At 37.9% G+C, this 13,990-nt stretch overlaps 1 protein-coding gene and 1 long non-coding RNA gene across 6 annotated transcripts in view; one reads left to right on the forward strand and one right to left on the reverse strand.

Annotated features, from left to right (window-relative positions):
- BCKDHB (branched chain keto acid dehydrogenase E1 subunit beta) overlaps positions 1-13,990 on the forward strand; it is a 215,422-nt gene that overhangs the window by 197,700 nt on the left and 3,732 nt on the right. The window lies entirely within an intron of this gene.
- On the reverse strand, positions 924-12,457 carry LOC115296715. Of its 3 annotated transcripts, none has more exons than XR_003911012.1 (3): positions 12,343-12,457; positions 5,897-6,038; positions 924-1,268 (listed from the first exon to the last, which is right to left on the reverse strand). It is a non-coding gene; the product is annotated as an uncharacterized LOC115296715 (long non-coding RNA). The 3 variants fall into 3 exon arrangements; XR_003911013.1 differs by lacking the exon at positions 12,343-12,457 and adding an exon at positions 8,518-8,596; XR_003911014.1 differs by lacking the exon at positions 924-1,268 and adding an exon at positions 4,634-4,717.

Consider the following 13,990-nt stretch of genomic DNA (forward strand, 5'->3'; position numbering starts at 1 on the left):
ATTCCCCCCCCAATAATCCATTTATAGTGTGTGTTTTACCCTTGTCCCTGTGCTGTGTCTCATTGTCAGCAAGGCCAGTGTCCATCTCTGGTGACATATCTGATTTCCTGCAAGTGAACCCTGGGTCTACCTGGAGGATCTTGTAAATCTCTGTAGGTCCTGTTGTATGCACTCAGTAAAATACAGACATGTGAAGTATCAAAAACACATGTTAGCGTATTCCTGCCAGGGCTGGTCTGGTGGCCACCTGGCCATCTGGTTGTCCTGCCCCGTCATTCCCCCTCCCGTGTGAGTTCTCCCCTCCCCCTGGGCTACAGGTCCACCAGCTTTCTCTGGATCATGCCAGGCTCTCTTCTGCCTCTGGGTCTTTGTACTTGTGTGACCTGGCAGGAATGCTCCTACCTGGGTCTTGGCAGAGCTAGTCACTCATGATTTTCAAATACCATCTCCTCAGAAAGCTCCTTCCTGAGCTCTCTGGATAACTCGGAGCTCTAGCTCCCTGTTATTGTCTATCACAGATCCCTGCATCCTTCCTTTCCAGCACGTCCTCATACGTACTCCCCCCACTAGAATATAAAATATAAAACTCCATGAAGGTAGAGACATAACAGGCTCTGAAGTATTTGACGAATGATTGAATACATGAATTAAAAAAAAAATCAACATCAAGGTCATGAGGCTCCCTGGAAAAGGGCATTTGAGCTGATTTTGAAAGTGGACTGTGTAGAGCTAGCAGGGGATAGCGAAATCAGAGAGTTGGCGAAGAGAGGGGTTTGTGTAAAGGCAGTGTTACAAAATGGTAAGCGTAAGCTTTGGAATGGAGGTGGACCCGTTCATGTCTGTACCGGGCTGTGAGAGAAATCAGGGTAAATAACGAATAAGCTTTGGGGAGCAGGAAAAGCTTTTAACTAGGGGAGGGCATGATCACAATAAACAGTGTGGCGTCTGGTAGATGAGTAAGAGAGCGTTCAGTAATTGCTAAGGAGCAAGAATGTCCACGCCCCAGTTCCCAGCTGGTTGATTTTTTTGCCTCATCAGTGACTAAGCTCATTAATGCCCCAGCGTGAAACAATATAAGGAGAAACTGGATCTGCTTGGTTAGCAGGTATGTAGGGGGCCCGCTCCCTGTCAAGCATGTACCTCTAGGACAACGGGCTGTGCAGGGCAGTGTGCGCGAGGCTGTGGTGGTGGTTTTGCACACCTTGAGTGAGGCACAGCCGAAGAGACTGATACTTGAATCAATGAAGACAAAGCTGGCAAACACTCATCTAAAAAAGGAGGGAGATGTTATTTAATAAATGTAATCAGCTTATTTACTACCCTGCACAGTAATAATTACATATCCGGAAATAACCACAGATAAGAAATGCAGCTCTTCAAATCTGTGCCTCTTTTAAGAGGCTCCAAGAGTCTGGGAGGAAGCATATGTTGCTCTCTTGCAAGTTTTGCCTCCGATATGTCATTTGCTCTCTGGAGACCCATTTTCTTCTTCTGCCTGGACCTCTACACATCAGGCATTCCAGCTGCAAAATCCTTAGATTACTTACGTCACAAATTTCACCTTGTTCTGAAAGTGAACTGGAGTACAGTGGCTGATTTCACTAGTTTTGCATTTATTTACAAAGACAAATTCTAGTGGATTCAGTCAGCAGATGTGTTGTTTGTTTTGCATGAGAAGTGGGATATTTCAGTCTTGAAACTAGTTCACATTGTTATGGCCACAGCAAAGGAAACCCTTTTTTAAAGAATATCAGTGTTCAGAGCCGTTGCTTATTGATAGGGAAAGGGTAGTTGCCATAGTGATCTAACTAAGCCTCTGGAGGGAATGCGGTCATGGCCTGAAGCATCCGGCAACCCACCCAATTTGGAGAGCCCCTCTGAAAAGAATTCCCTTCCATGGAAATTATTTGAGTTACTGAAATAAAAATAGATTAATTTCTGTAAACTCAGATTTGTCCATAGATTTGTTTTGAACACTTACTGACTGTAACTGAAAGAAAAGTATTTACAACAAACACAACCTATGTGATTTTCTTCAGGAATGAGGTTAACTATATTGCACGTTAATTATCCCATAAGTATGTTCTCAAACATATAAAGCAACTTTGACTTTTCTCGCTTGAAAAATAGAGCTTGAAAACCAGTTCAACAACATGCTGATCGAATGTATTTATCACTGTTTGGGCTTTTCAGAATTTCTGTGAGTATTTGTAGGTGGAGGAAACTCTCGTGACATATAGAAATCTGTTCAAGCTGTGCTGGGCGAACATACTCAGATATAATACTCCTTTAACAGTAACATAAACCTGTAATCGGTAGTTCTGAATCCGAAATTGCTCACAGGGCAGATTGATGTGTGAACACTGTATTTACAGGACCAAGACCGCACATTTGCTCTGCAGCTGTGTTTAATGGTTATCAGTTTGGCACGCAGCATGATTGTTTTGGAGGGAGAACAGACACTTCAGAGCCCCTTTGGCAATTCTGAAGTAACTGAAGTACCTACTGCTGAAGTGAATCATACACACTTAATTAGATTTGCTCCATAATTAGCATTTGAGGAAACCTAAGGAAAATCCTTGTGGGCTGGTGATTTGTTAGGTCAGACATCTAAGCATGCACATTCGGGGGACTGGGAATTGAAAATGATGAAATTTTAATGCATCATAACTCAGATATATTATATACATATATAATGTTTTAAGTGAGCTTTTAAACGTGATATTTTCTCTGGGACGTCTGAAGTTCTTGTCCCTGACAGCTGGGACCTGTCTGTTTCCATGCGCGGGGACGGACCGTCCGCACACGGCCATGTCCGCTTGGTGGCCCTCCTGTGTGTGCAGCTAGCTTTACACCTGTAATGAGAGCCCACAGTAAACACCCCAGTGCCAGCCGTGGAGCCTGTGCCAGGACCCACTAATTGAAGCCAGTGAGTATAGTCTCAGCCGGGGAGACCCCATATTGCACTTAAATTTAAACTTTAATTTCAGATTAATTTAATGGCAATGTCTTATCTGTTGTTTATTGTTTTAATTGCAAAAAAAAAAGAATTTAATTTTATTCTCAAAAGACATGTCTTTAAATACTCCAGGAATTTTCTTCTATACTTTCAGAGCTCTACGAAGTGAGTTAACCGTGGAGAATAGCTATAAAATATTTACTGCAAGGAGAGGATTATATTTCATATTCCAATTTAAGTTAAGGCTAAGGTAAAACTTGTAAACCTATGTGTATTGAAACTATTTTTCCAGTCTATCAAAAAGCCATCACATTCTTATCGAATCAGTTAGCTACATAAGTTGAATCTCGATTTTCCCACAGATACGGAAATGAAAGGAAGCAAGTTTCATTTCCTGATGAAGCACTTAAATTAGTGCCTTTACCCTTAGAGTAAAAGAAACTTTAAGCTTCCAGCCTACCATTGGTGGAACATTCAGGTTTTTCCCTCAGAATTCAAAGTCGGTTTCAGAACTCACAGTGGCAGTTTGTGCCCTGCACTCAATCAAACCAATAGTAGAAACGAGATCTGTTCATGTTCCCTAATTTTCCCATCATCTCCTCAACAAGTATCTAAAAGAAGCCAAACAAATAAATCTGAGCTTAACCTGCTGTACCTCTAGAGACCCATCTTTTCCTAATGACCACCGCCACCCAAGACTCTATACTGCTAATAAGCTTTTTATTAGAATTAAATATACATATATATATAAATTGGACTTGGCATAAATAAGTAGACAATTCCACTAGTTTCTCTTTCACAAGCTTAATGAGAGCACTAAATACAAACTTTGCCCTATATCCAAGCAATATTCTCTTGCCCACTCATAAATCTAAAGCCCTGTGCGGGACCCCCAAGAGGTAGCAGGGAGCTGGTTGAAATACCAACGGAACTGTGTGCGCCTGTATGATGCCGGCTACCTCATTTAACCTCTGCCAGCCGCCGTTCACTTTGACAGAGTTGTTGAAAGGATTGATGCTATATAAATAATTGTACTCGTTTATTCTTAAATACGAACATCTCTTCGGTCACTATTTAGTTAATGTCTGGGCTTTTTGTTCTCTGCACGCATGTACTTATTCTTTTTTCCGATGTGATAGGCATATGGACAAATACGTTTCTTTTCCTGTAAGCCTCCATGTTGTTTCTCGGGATATTCGTGAGGATGTGTTGATTACTCAGAGAATTATTTGTGTCCATGTGTGCTTATGTGCATCGTTCTCTGGTGTCTATGACTAGTAGGGAGACGCCTCTGATCTCAGTGGGGGAATCCGTGCTATGTACTTTAGCCGGATTTCTCATTGTGGCACCTGACTGAAGTTTTATAGAGTTCAGCCTCAAGTAAGTAGATTAAAAAATAGTAAGCAAGTGCTGTGGTCCATCTAAATAAACTGTGAACATCACCCTTTTACAGAAACTACATAAACTGAGTTCATCTAAAAACAGTACGTTTGGCATTTTTAATACTGTATTTTTGCACTTGACTATGAAATTATCCAAAACCAGGCCCCAGTTACTAACCATCTTTCACTAGTGTATCTGTAGTTTTATCGGGCTTATTAGAAGTTTGTCCACAATGAGCATGCAATATAGTCTTTGAGACTATATTGAGAATTGGGTTCATCTTATCCGCATACAACTTACCCAATTATGGGAGTCAAACAAGGAAGTATGTATATTTTTCCTCTCATTCTGAAATATCTCCTGATTCTTGAAATTCTGAAAATGTGTGTATGTAAATATTAGACATTTACTCTGAAAAGCTTTTTTTGTAAGAAGTATTAACCAACTTTAAAGGTAGAAGCATAGTAAAGAGGAAAATATATTTTGGATTCTGCATTTTATTTTAATTGAATGCAGACAACAATTACAAGTGCTAGTTTTAATGAAAAGGTTAAACTCATCATATTAGCAAAAGTCATCTGCATGTAAATAACGAGAGCCCTAGCAAGCCTTCTCTTACTTAGGTCAGAGACTCCTGCCAAAAACTTGTTTGCTTGGTTAGTTTGTTCAGTTATTAAACTTTGGGAGGGCTGCTACTGCTGGGATCCAATTAACAAATTTTTGACTACATCTCCCTAATAATTGATGATAGCCTTAGAACATTTATTTCTGCTGTGCTTTTCTTAGTAAAATTATAGTGATCTGGTGACCAGAATTAAATTGCTGAAAAACAACTTGGTCTAATTTATTCATTCAGCAAAATCCAGCTTAAAGGCTATGTTGCTATGACACCCACGACTAATTTCAAAAAATAAATAAAGTGTGTTTAATTTCAGGAAAAACATTGACACATCTCTTTGGGAATTCTGCAGATAAAATTGATTTTTCCCTTTTCCTTGTCTTTTTTTACATTTAGCAAGTTGCCTTAGCATTTAAACATAAACTGAAACATAAACGAGAGATTTGACATATTTAAAGAGAAGGAAAAAGCAGTAAAAAAAACACACACACAAAACTTTATAATGTAACAAGAGATCATCCGAAGAATAGCAAATATTTTAGCCATCATTTCTTTATCCAGCTTCTCAAACTTTTTAGAAAGATGGAGCCAAACAGGGACAAGTAGTTTCGTTTTGTGATTAGTCCCAAAACTTAAAAACAGGTTGCAAAATTGGGACAGTGACAAATCCTAATAGAAATTTTCCTAGTGCAGGTTCAGTTCCCCAAACTCTAAAAGAATCTGTTTTCTGTGTCATGAGACAAAGGAATCCTTGGGTTGCTTTCGCCAAGGATTGATTTCTGCCTTCCGAGCACCATTTGGTAGCAGTAGAATGCTATAGTCACAATTTTATGGTAAAGACAATCAGAAAAATGGAATGCTTCGTAAAATCATCAAAAGTTGCTTTCTAGGAGTATTTGAAGTTTCCTGCTGCCAAACAAAAGCAAGGATCCTACCTGACAGAGAGAGCGGTTTGTTCATGAGATGGCCCAGTGCTGCAGTCGCTTATGTTTATCATTATTCACCCACATTCTCAGGAAATTCCGCTTTCAAACTTTGCTGCTGCCGATGCTTTCTTCTATAGGGAAGAATTCTGAACTATAAAATTTGAGAAGCTTCAGCGTCTGTGGAAATTTGAGAGCATTGCCTTTTTCCCCCCTCTATTGAATACGAATTGTTTTAACAAAAGCATTGTAGCCATGGTACATTTTGAATTTCTGCACATTTACATATCTACACATAATATATCTGAAAAGAATCTTAACTTTAGATTTTGAACTTTTAAAGCCTCAGAATGGAACAGACTGACTGCTGTAAATAAGCTCGATGTTTCTTTGCAGGAAGTCTTAATGAAGAAATGACCATTTTAGCTGCTGTTTCTCACCATGCTGACAGGTGAAGGGGACACAGCAGCAAGACTGTATCCAGGACAAAGTGGGGAAGCGGAACCAAACCTTTACTGGTTTACCTGGAAAACCAACGTGGTTTGGTTGGGGTGCCAGTTTTACCTTTGTGGTTGCTAATTTAGTTTTTATGAAAAGCAAAATGAGTTAATATTTATAAAGCAGTTAGTTCAGTCCCTGGGCCGTAATGAACACTATGTACTTTCTTAAAAAGTGGTTTTAGAAAACATAAGAAATTGTAGCCATGAGTTATCACTTACTTTCACTTATTTTCTGATTTTAAAAGTTAAATTTATAAAAGCCATCATTCTGAGAAATAAAAGCAATCTCTTAAATATAATAAATTGTTGATTTTAATGTTATATTTTGATTTTAAAATGTGTTCTACTTTAGTTTCCACAGTTAATATATTGAGATTCATAGGTAAGTTTTTATTAACATGTTTGTATCCTAGTGCCTATAGAATTTGAGCCATGAATCATTTCTGTGCACGTTTTGATACCATACTCTAACTTTGTTTTAGGTAGCTAGACTGTATCCAGCGAAACCCATTTAGTTCAGAAATAATATTTCTCACTTCAGAAAATAAGCGTCCATTTTAAAAATGGAATTTGAATTTAAATGAAAATCACAATTTAGAATTCAGCTCCATTCTTTCACTAAAGAAATCATAGAAAACAAAAATTATATCAGATTGCCAGTAATTTGCATTCAAAAGGAAGAAATGGGTTGTTGTTTTCTCTAAGTCCTCAGATACTGAAGGCATTTCGGTGAAGTTAAGTAATAGATTTCTCAGCTTTAAATTTAGTCAAGGTTATGATTTTACAGAGAAGCTTTTCTGAAATAGCTTGGGACAGATTATAATGTTTTGAGGTGTTCTAGAAAGCTAGATAAAATTATATTACTCATATACTGTTTTAGTTGCACTGGTTCAACTGTGTTTTAAAAGTGATCGACTTCAAATCAACAAGTGTTTTTTGAATGCATCTTGGTGCATATGGTCTTAGAAACATAAAATAAAAGTAGCTCTAACGCAGATTAGGGACTGTGCTATCTGAAGATTTAATTTTATAGGTCTCTGTTATATGGAAAATTGGTACAGCCTAATATGTCTTTCCAAACTGTATTTTAAAAACATGATACATACTATTTAAACCATTAGTTTAAATGAAAAATAATATTTTACATTAGTAAAAGTTGTATTCATTTAATTCAGTAATGAAATTGATTTGGAGTTGCTGGCATAGTGCCTTCACAGGTTTCTGTGACTCATTTGCTAAGGAAGTGTGATTCAAGACACCAGAATCATTTTTTTCTCATCTGCTAAAGCTCATGTTTTGGCTATGGACAAGTTTTGATGGTAGATTTAAGTCAAATTTAAAACAAATATTCTCTGATAATATTGGGAGGCTGGGTGATGTCTAGCCTTACATAGATAAGACTAATTAACTCAAGTCTCTAAGTTCATTGACTTTATAGCTATCAAGTTTACATCATTTGGTATATTCAAGGTTTTTTTTCATATATTTTTGAATTTAACACTTGCACTGCTCATTATGACCTCTAACAACTAATTGAATTTAGAAGCAAAATCTCTGTTAATTTAACAGTTTAAGTAAATTAAGATGAAATGATATTGGAATTCAGGTTGAAAACTAAGCATATCCACAAATCATTTAAAGCTGTGTATTAATGTTTTTCTCCTAGAGAATAGATGATAACTCTATGATCTATGTCTTGTTTGGTGCTTATTACATTTAGAGCTTAATTTATCCCCCTCCTATCCCCTTCTTGGAAACAAAATACATTCTCATAGTTTAAATGGGTTATTGGTGACATAGTAATGATTATGTGATATACTTGTGAACTTTTTGTTTGCAAAGTAATTTAAAAATCAATTTTCTGAGCCATTACTTTGAAATTAAGTCATGAACTGATGTTTCTCATTGTTCCAAGGAGGAACATAAAATCTTGATTTATCAGGTAATCCTATAGGCAATGTATGCCTATTTTGACTTGTGATATGTTTTTCATTATAGTATCCTGCCTTTCTCACTTTCCATTAAATGTTTAGAAAAATAGTTTTTCATGAAAATTTAAGTAATTTAAACAGCCTTTAGTAGCTAGAAGAAATTAGGAACATATAAAAAAAAACTGAAGTTTTCTCATCTCACTTTTAACTTTTCTTCACAGCTTTCCAACTCAAGATGGTATGTGGTCTTACACAATAGGCTGTATCCAACTTTCTGTCATTAGAAGAACTGCATAAAAATTATCCAAAATTGTTCCTAGAAAGAAATCCGAGCCTGGGATTGCCTTGAACTAAAAAGCAAAAACCAAATGGCTACTTTAAAAATAATTAAATGATACAGAGTGGTCTTTATTCTTTACTCTGGTTTTCAAAGTATATATGCTTTGATTACATTCAATTAGGTTGGGCCTTTTTACTTGTAATCATCCAGTAGCTAACTGACAGCCTACTTTTCTATAGTAGCCCTGCTGGGAAATTATGTTCTTCTGGGGGCGGAGGGTAGATTTTTTAACCATTTCCGGAGCTCTTGACTTTCTTATCTAGCCACACAATCTGTCATTCCAGCCCCAGGAACTGGCAATTTGTGTCCACATTCCCTGACTCCCACCAGGGGGCAGCACCGGACCCTTTCTTTCCTTGAAGCCTGAATGTAGCCTTGTTCTCTCATAACCTCAGTGATTTCCACCCTCCGTCCTCACACAGCACTTAGTTATTTCTGGTATTTTCTTACATTTTTTAAGGCTTAGTAAGTCTCCAGTAAAGGGTAGCCGTTCAGGTACAGTGCCATAGGAGATATTACTTCTCAGTGTTGACTGTTCTGTGTACACCAGAATCCTCTCTTCACTGATTATTTGATCTATCATTTCAAATACCTTGTGTTTATTATAACTTGGAAAATCTTAAGAGGAAAACAACCACCTAGCAACTACTGAGTACTATGATGTGTCAGGCTCGAAACCAGGTACGCTTCCTACGCTACTGCGCAATCTAGAGAGGCAAATCGGCCAAGTAGCAATAGAGTTACGAAACAATAGGATAATAGAATATTTTTCAATATCTAATTTGCTATTGAGTAAACAGACTCGGAGATATGAAATCGGAGGAAAACAAAGATTCCCTTCAAATAGAATTCCAAATTCCATGCTGTATCAATTATATTATACAGCTTTGCCATAAAAATAGTGAAAAGATTTGTGGAGAGAGTGACTGAAGCCACAATGTGGAATTCCTGAGATGGATTTCAGTGCTACAACTTCTGTGGCATTGTGCCAGGAGAATTTATGGTTGATGTACTTAAAACTTTAATGGGGGGGATGAGGTTAAGTGTGGAGAGATTTTGGGAGATCCCATGAAAGCCCTGTATATTCATATTTACATACACATACCATATAATCTATATTACTTACAGTCACTAAAACACAGGACTGAATGCAGCACACTTAATTTTTAGAAACCTATTGCTAATTTTATTTTTCTTATAACAATAATGGTTCCAATTTCAGTTAATTTTTACTTGCTCTCTCTTACCTACTAAAAAATATGCAGGATCCGTCTCCTCTGCAATCTCAACAAGATACTTACAACTTTGTTTTGTTTTGTTACAGAAAATAGACAAAGAATTTATTTCATTCGTGTCTATGGTTATTGTGATTTGGAATTGTTAGATTGTCTGCTTCCTTTTCTGGTTATAATATGCATAGCAACCCAGATGGCTAATACATAAACAATTCATGTTATGCTGATTTAAATCATTTAGGATGGCCCAGGAGGCTGCTGATACCCGGGACCATCTGTTTGTTGCCCTGTAGGTGACTTTCAGGCTTAAGTGTGTGCCTTTCATGCTCTTCTCATGTCTCAGCCTCTACCTTCCTTATGTAGGCTTCTTAGACTGAATTGAATCCATTATGCCTCTCGAGGCTCTGTTCTAAAACCTCCCTCCCAGCCTGCTTTCTATTTTACCATTCTTCTTTACTCCTATTTTATTTATTTATTTTTCTGGTTATTACTGTCCTCAGTAGTCACTTTGCAGAAGAGTGACTAGGAACCCGGGCTTTGCAGTCTAGTTGGAATCTTGATTGGCTATGTATATAGCTATTTGATCTTGGACAAGTTCTTTCACCTTGATTTCCTCATCTGTGAAATGGAATATAGTACCTACCTCATAGATTTGTCAGAGATAAAATATAAAATGTAATTCATTAAGTACCATTCCTGCTACATCATTAGTACTGTTTACTATTATTGACATTTTATTTTATTTTAAAGATGTTTTTGGTTTTTTTTGTTTTTTGTTTTTTTAGATAGAACACAAGCAGGGGAGGGGCAGAGGAAGAGGGAGAGGGAGAACCCCAAGCAGATTCATGCTCAGCACGGAGCCTCAGGCAGGGCTTGAACTCATGAACCGTGAGATCATGACCTGAGCCAAAACCAAGAGGCAGACACTTAACTGACTGAGCCACCCGGGTACTCATATTGTTAACATATTTTAGGAAGAAAATTCTCATAATGACAAGCATTCAGAAGTAAATTTTGAATACCATATACTAGAATTCCACACGAGGGTCTGTTTCCCTGTAAGCACCTGACTACGTGTGTGAAAGTGCACACCACAACAAAACGTATGTAGCTCTAACGGGGTTCACGTACACTCTTCGCTGGACCAATGGTGAAACTTAGGACCAGTAATAGCTGGAGAAAAGTTTCTCTTGGCACCTGTCTGGGTGCTCTTCTGATGTCCCTGGTTACATGTTACACTGTAACTGCCTTGCAACCTCATAGTCACATCTGTAATTGTCCCATGTGGACTGAGCTGATCCACATCCAAGCTCTTCAAGGAGAGGGACCAGAAACTGATGCTTCCCATGTTAGCCCCTGTGCTGGACGTGACCTGTAATTCTCACAACTCTGTGGGTTAGGTCATAATTTCTTCTTAATTTTATGTGGATTATTATTTTTGAATTAAATCATCAGAGTTTTTATTTATTTATTTTTGAGAGAGAGCATGTGTGTGTGAATGGGAGAGGGGCTGAGGGGGGTGAGGAGAGAAAGAGAGAGAGAGAAGAGGGAGAGTCTTAAACAGGCTCCACACCCAGCATGGAGCCCAATGTGGGGCTCCATCCCATGAATTGTGAGATATAAGGGGGCTGCTTAACCAACTGGTCCATCCAGGCACCCCCAAAAAACATCAGTTTTTAAAATACGAGTGTACATATGCAGTCAATGGACAAGAAGGATACTGTCTTAGAAATTCAGGGCACATGGTCACTATAATTATGGCCTCATAATATGGTATAAAATAGAGATATGATTTCTGGAAGATTAATCTGGTACATTGATCTACAAATCTGCCGATGAAATTCAAATATTTTTTTGTAAGTGGATGTGCGAGTGTAGTTGCTGTATGAAAAAACAGGTTGAACAAGGATGCTGTGTCTTGATGGTTGCCCAAAGAAACATAGGGCCACACATAAATCATTTGTGTCTGAGCCCGTTCAGCAGGAAGTCAGTCTGTGCAGCTGTTTGACCCGGACATCTTATTTCCAATCTCTTTAAAAGAAGTTTTAACACAAGTCCCTGGAAGGAATAACTTAAAACTCTTTATACTTTAGTTAACAAAGCATTAAAATTTCAAACAATTTCATTTGGTTAGGGCCTGTCCTTATAAAAATTGAATCATAGTCCTCTGTTATCTATCCTTCTATTATCTTCCATGATTTAAAAAATATATTTTACATATTTATATGCAGTACTTATAATCCTTTGATTCCACTTAAAGTACAGTAATTGTTTCCAAATTAAGGAAATGCTTCATATAAAGTTATAAAACTAACATAAAATAGTAACTTTTATTCACACAAAAGGGAGATTCTTTACTCTTGTATGTTGGTGTCATTTAATTACAAAAATAATGCTGTTTCATAAAAACCCAAACAATACATATAAAGTATGAAGTAGAGTCCTTTCTCACCTCTTTAGCTCAGAGGGTGACCACTGGTTTTAGTTCAAGTGTGACCTTTCAGACCTTTATCTGTGCCCATCAGACACACAGATGTATCTTGTGAAGAGTGATTCAAACATCTTGAAGATTAGGAGCATTGCTATTTGAAAAAATAAAAAGTTAGATGATGTTAGTCGTTATGTTAAAAGGAGTCATTTTCACAAATACTGGCAGACTGTTCTGTTGTAGCCCAGCTTTCCAACTTTCAAAGAGTAGTATTTTATAGCAGGTGTAAAGTCAAGGGCATTTAGTGAAATGTTTTGCCTTCTTTGATTTTCTGTACTTTGCAGTTTGACCATGAATAGTTTATGAAGAGTACAGTATTCAGGGAAGATGGGAAAACAGCCCATTTTAACTCAGTTTTACAATTAAAATAATAAAACTGAGTTAATCCAACATCAACAATTTAAATCCCTTTAAAATTACTTGTCGCTATCAAGAAACAATCCTCTCTCTCCTGCCCTCCAGTGCCGACCCACCTTCTTTGGCTTTCTTCCCTCTCTGCCTTCCTTTCCCTCTCCCCCACTTCCCTCTGGCTGACCCACCGCTGCGCCCGCTCTCATCGCTGCCGCCACCACCATCACTCGTCTCTACCCCAGCTGACGTGCCCTGTTGCCCCCTGCACAGCACCATCCCTGCATTCCGCCGGGCACTTGGGCGAGGGCGCCGAACATAGGCGAGAGGCACTCAGGGACAAACCAACTGGCAGCCAGGCAGTCCCCGAGGAGAAACATTCAGACAGTGGATGTCTCCCTGCTCCCCTCCCTCCCCCCATTCCTTCCAAGTTCAGGAAAACTTGTTACCCCCACCTCCACAGTGATGCTGGGAAGGTGCGAGGGAGAAGTGGGAATGCCCCTTCCCAGTACCCCGAGAATGTCTGAGCCTTCAATGTTGAATTTTTTTTATTAAAGTGTAAAGTTTATCTTACAGAATCAACCAATCCAATCTCTCTCCTTTAGCATATTAGTAGTGCAATTTCCTATGTTACTCTTTAAGCCTCATATATGTAGTGCTCTCAAGTTGTTAATGAAGATTTCCTGTGTGAGAAAAAAACTAGCATTTATTTGGTGTTTGATACCATGAACCGCAGTGGTTATGGGGGCAGAGTGAGGTCTGTAAATGCCCAGTTGGATCTCCTTGATGCTAATTTGTTCTGTTCCCAGGCCCTTTCTGCCCTGATATGCTTGTCACTTGAAGAAATACCCACAGAGGATAGATATTGAACATGAGGTATCATGATTCCTTTATGTAAAACTTTCTGCTCAAATGAAAATGTTAAAATAATACAATAGTCAGCCATGGAACCAGCCCAAATGTCCATTGACCAATGAATGGATAAAGATGATGTGGTGTATATATATATATATATATATATATATATATATATATATATATATATGGTGTAAAATATATTTTTGAAAATCATATATACACATACCCACACCCACCTGCAATAGAATATTGCTCAGCCATAAAAAGGAATGAAATCTTGTCATTTGCAATGATGTGGATGGAGCTAGAGAGTATTATGCTAAGTGAAATAAGTTAGAGAAAGACAAACACCTTGTGATTTCAGTCATATGTGGAAATTAAGAAACAATAGAAAAGAAGAGAGGCA

Source organism: Suricata suricatta, chromosome 7 (assembly GCF_006229205.1).
Source record: "Suricata suricatta isolate VVHF042 chromosome 7, meerkat_22Aug2017_6uvM2_HiC, whole genome shotgun sequence".
Taxonomy (NCBI): Eukaryota; Metazoa; Chordata; class Mammalia; order Carnivora; family Herpestidae; genus Suricata; species Suricata suricatta.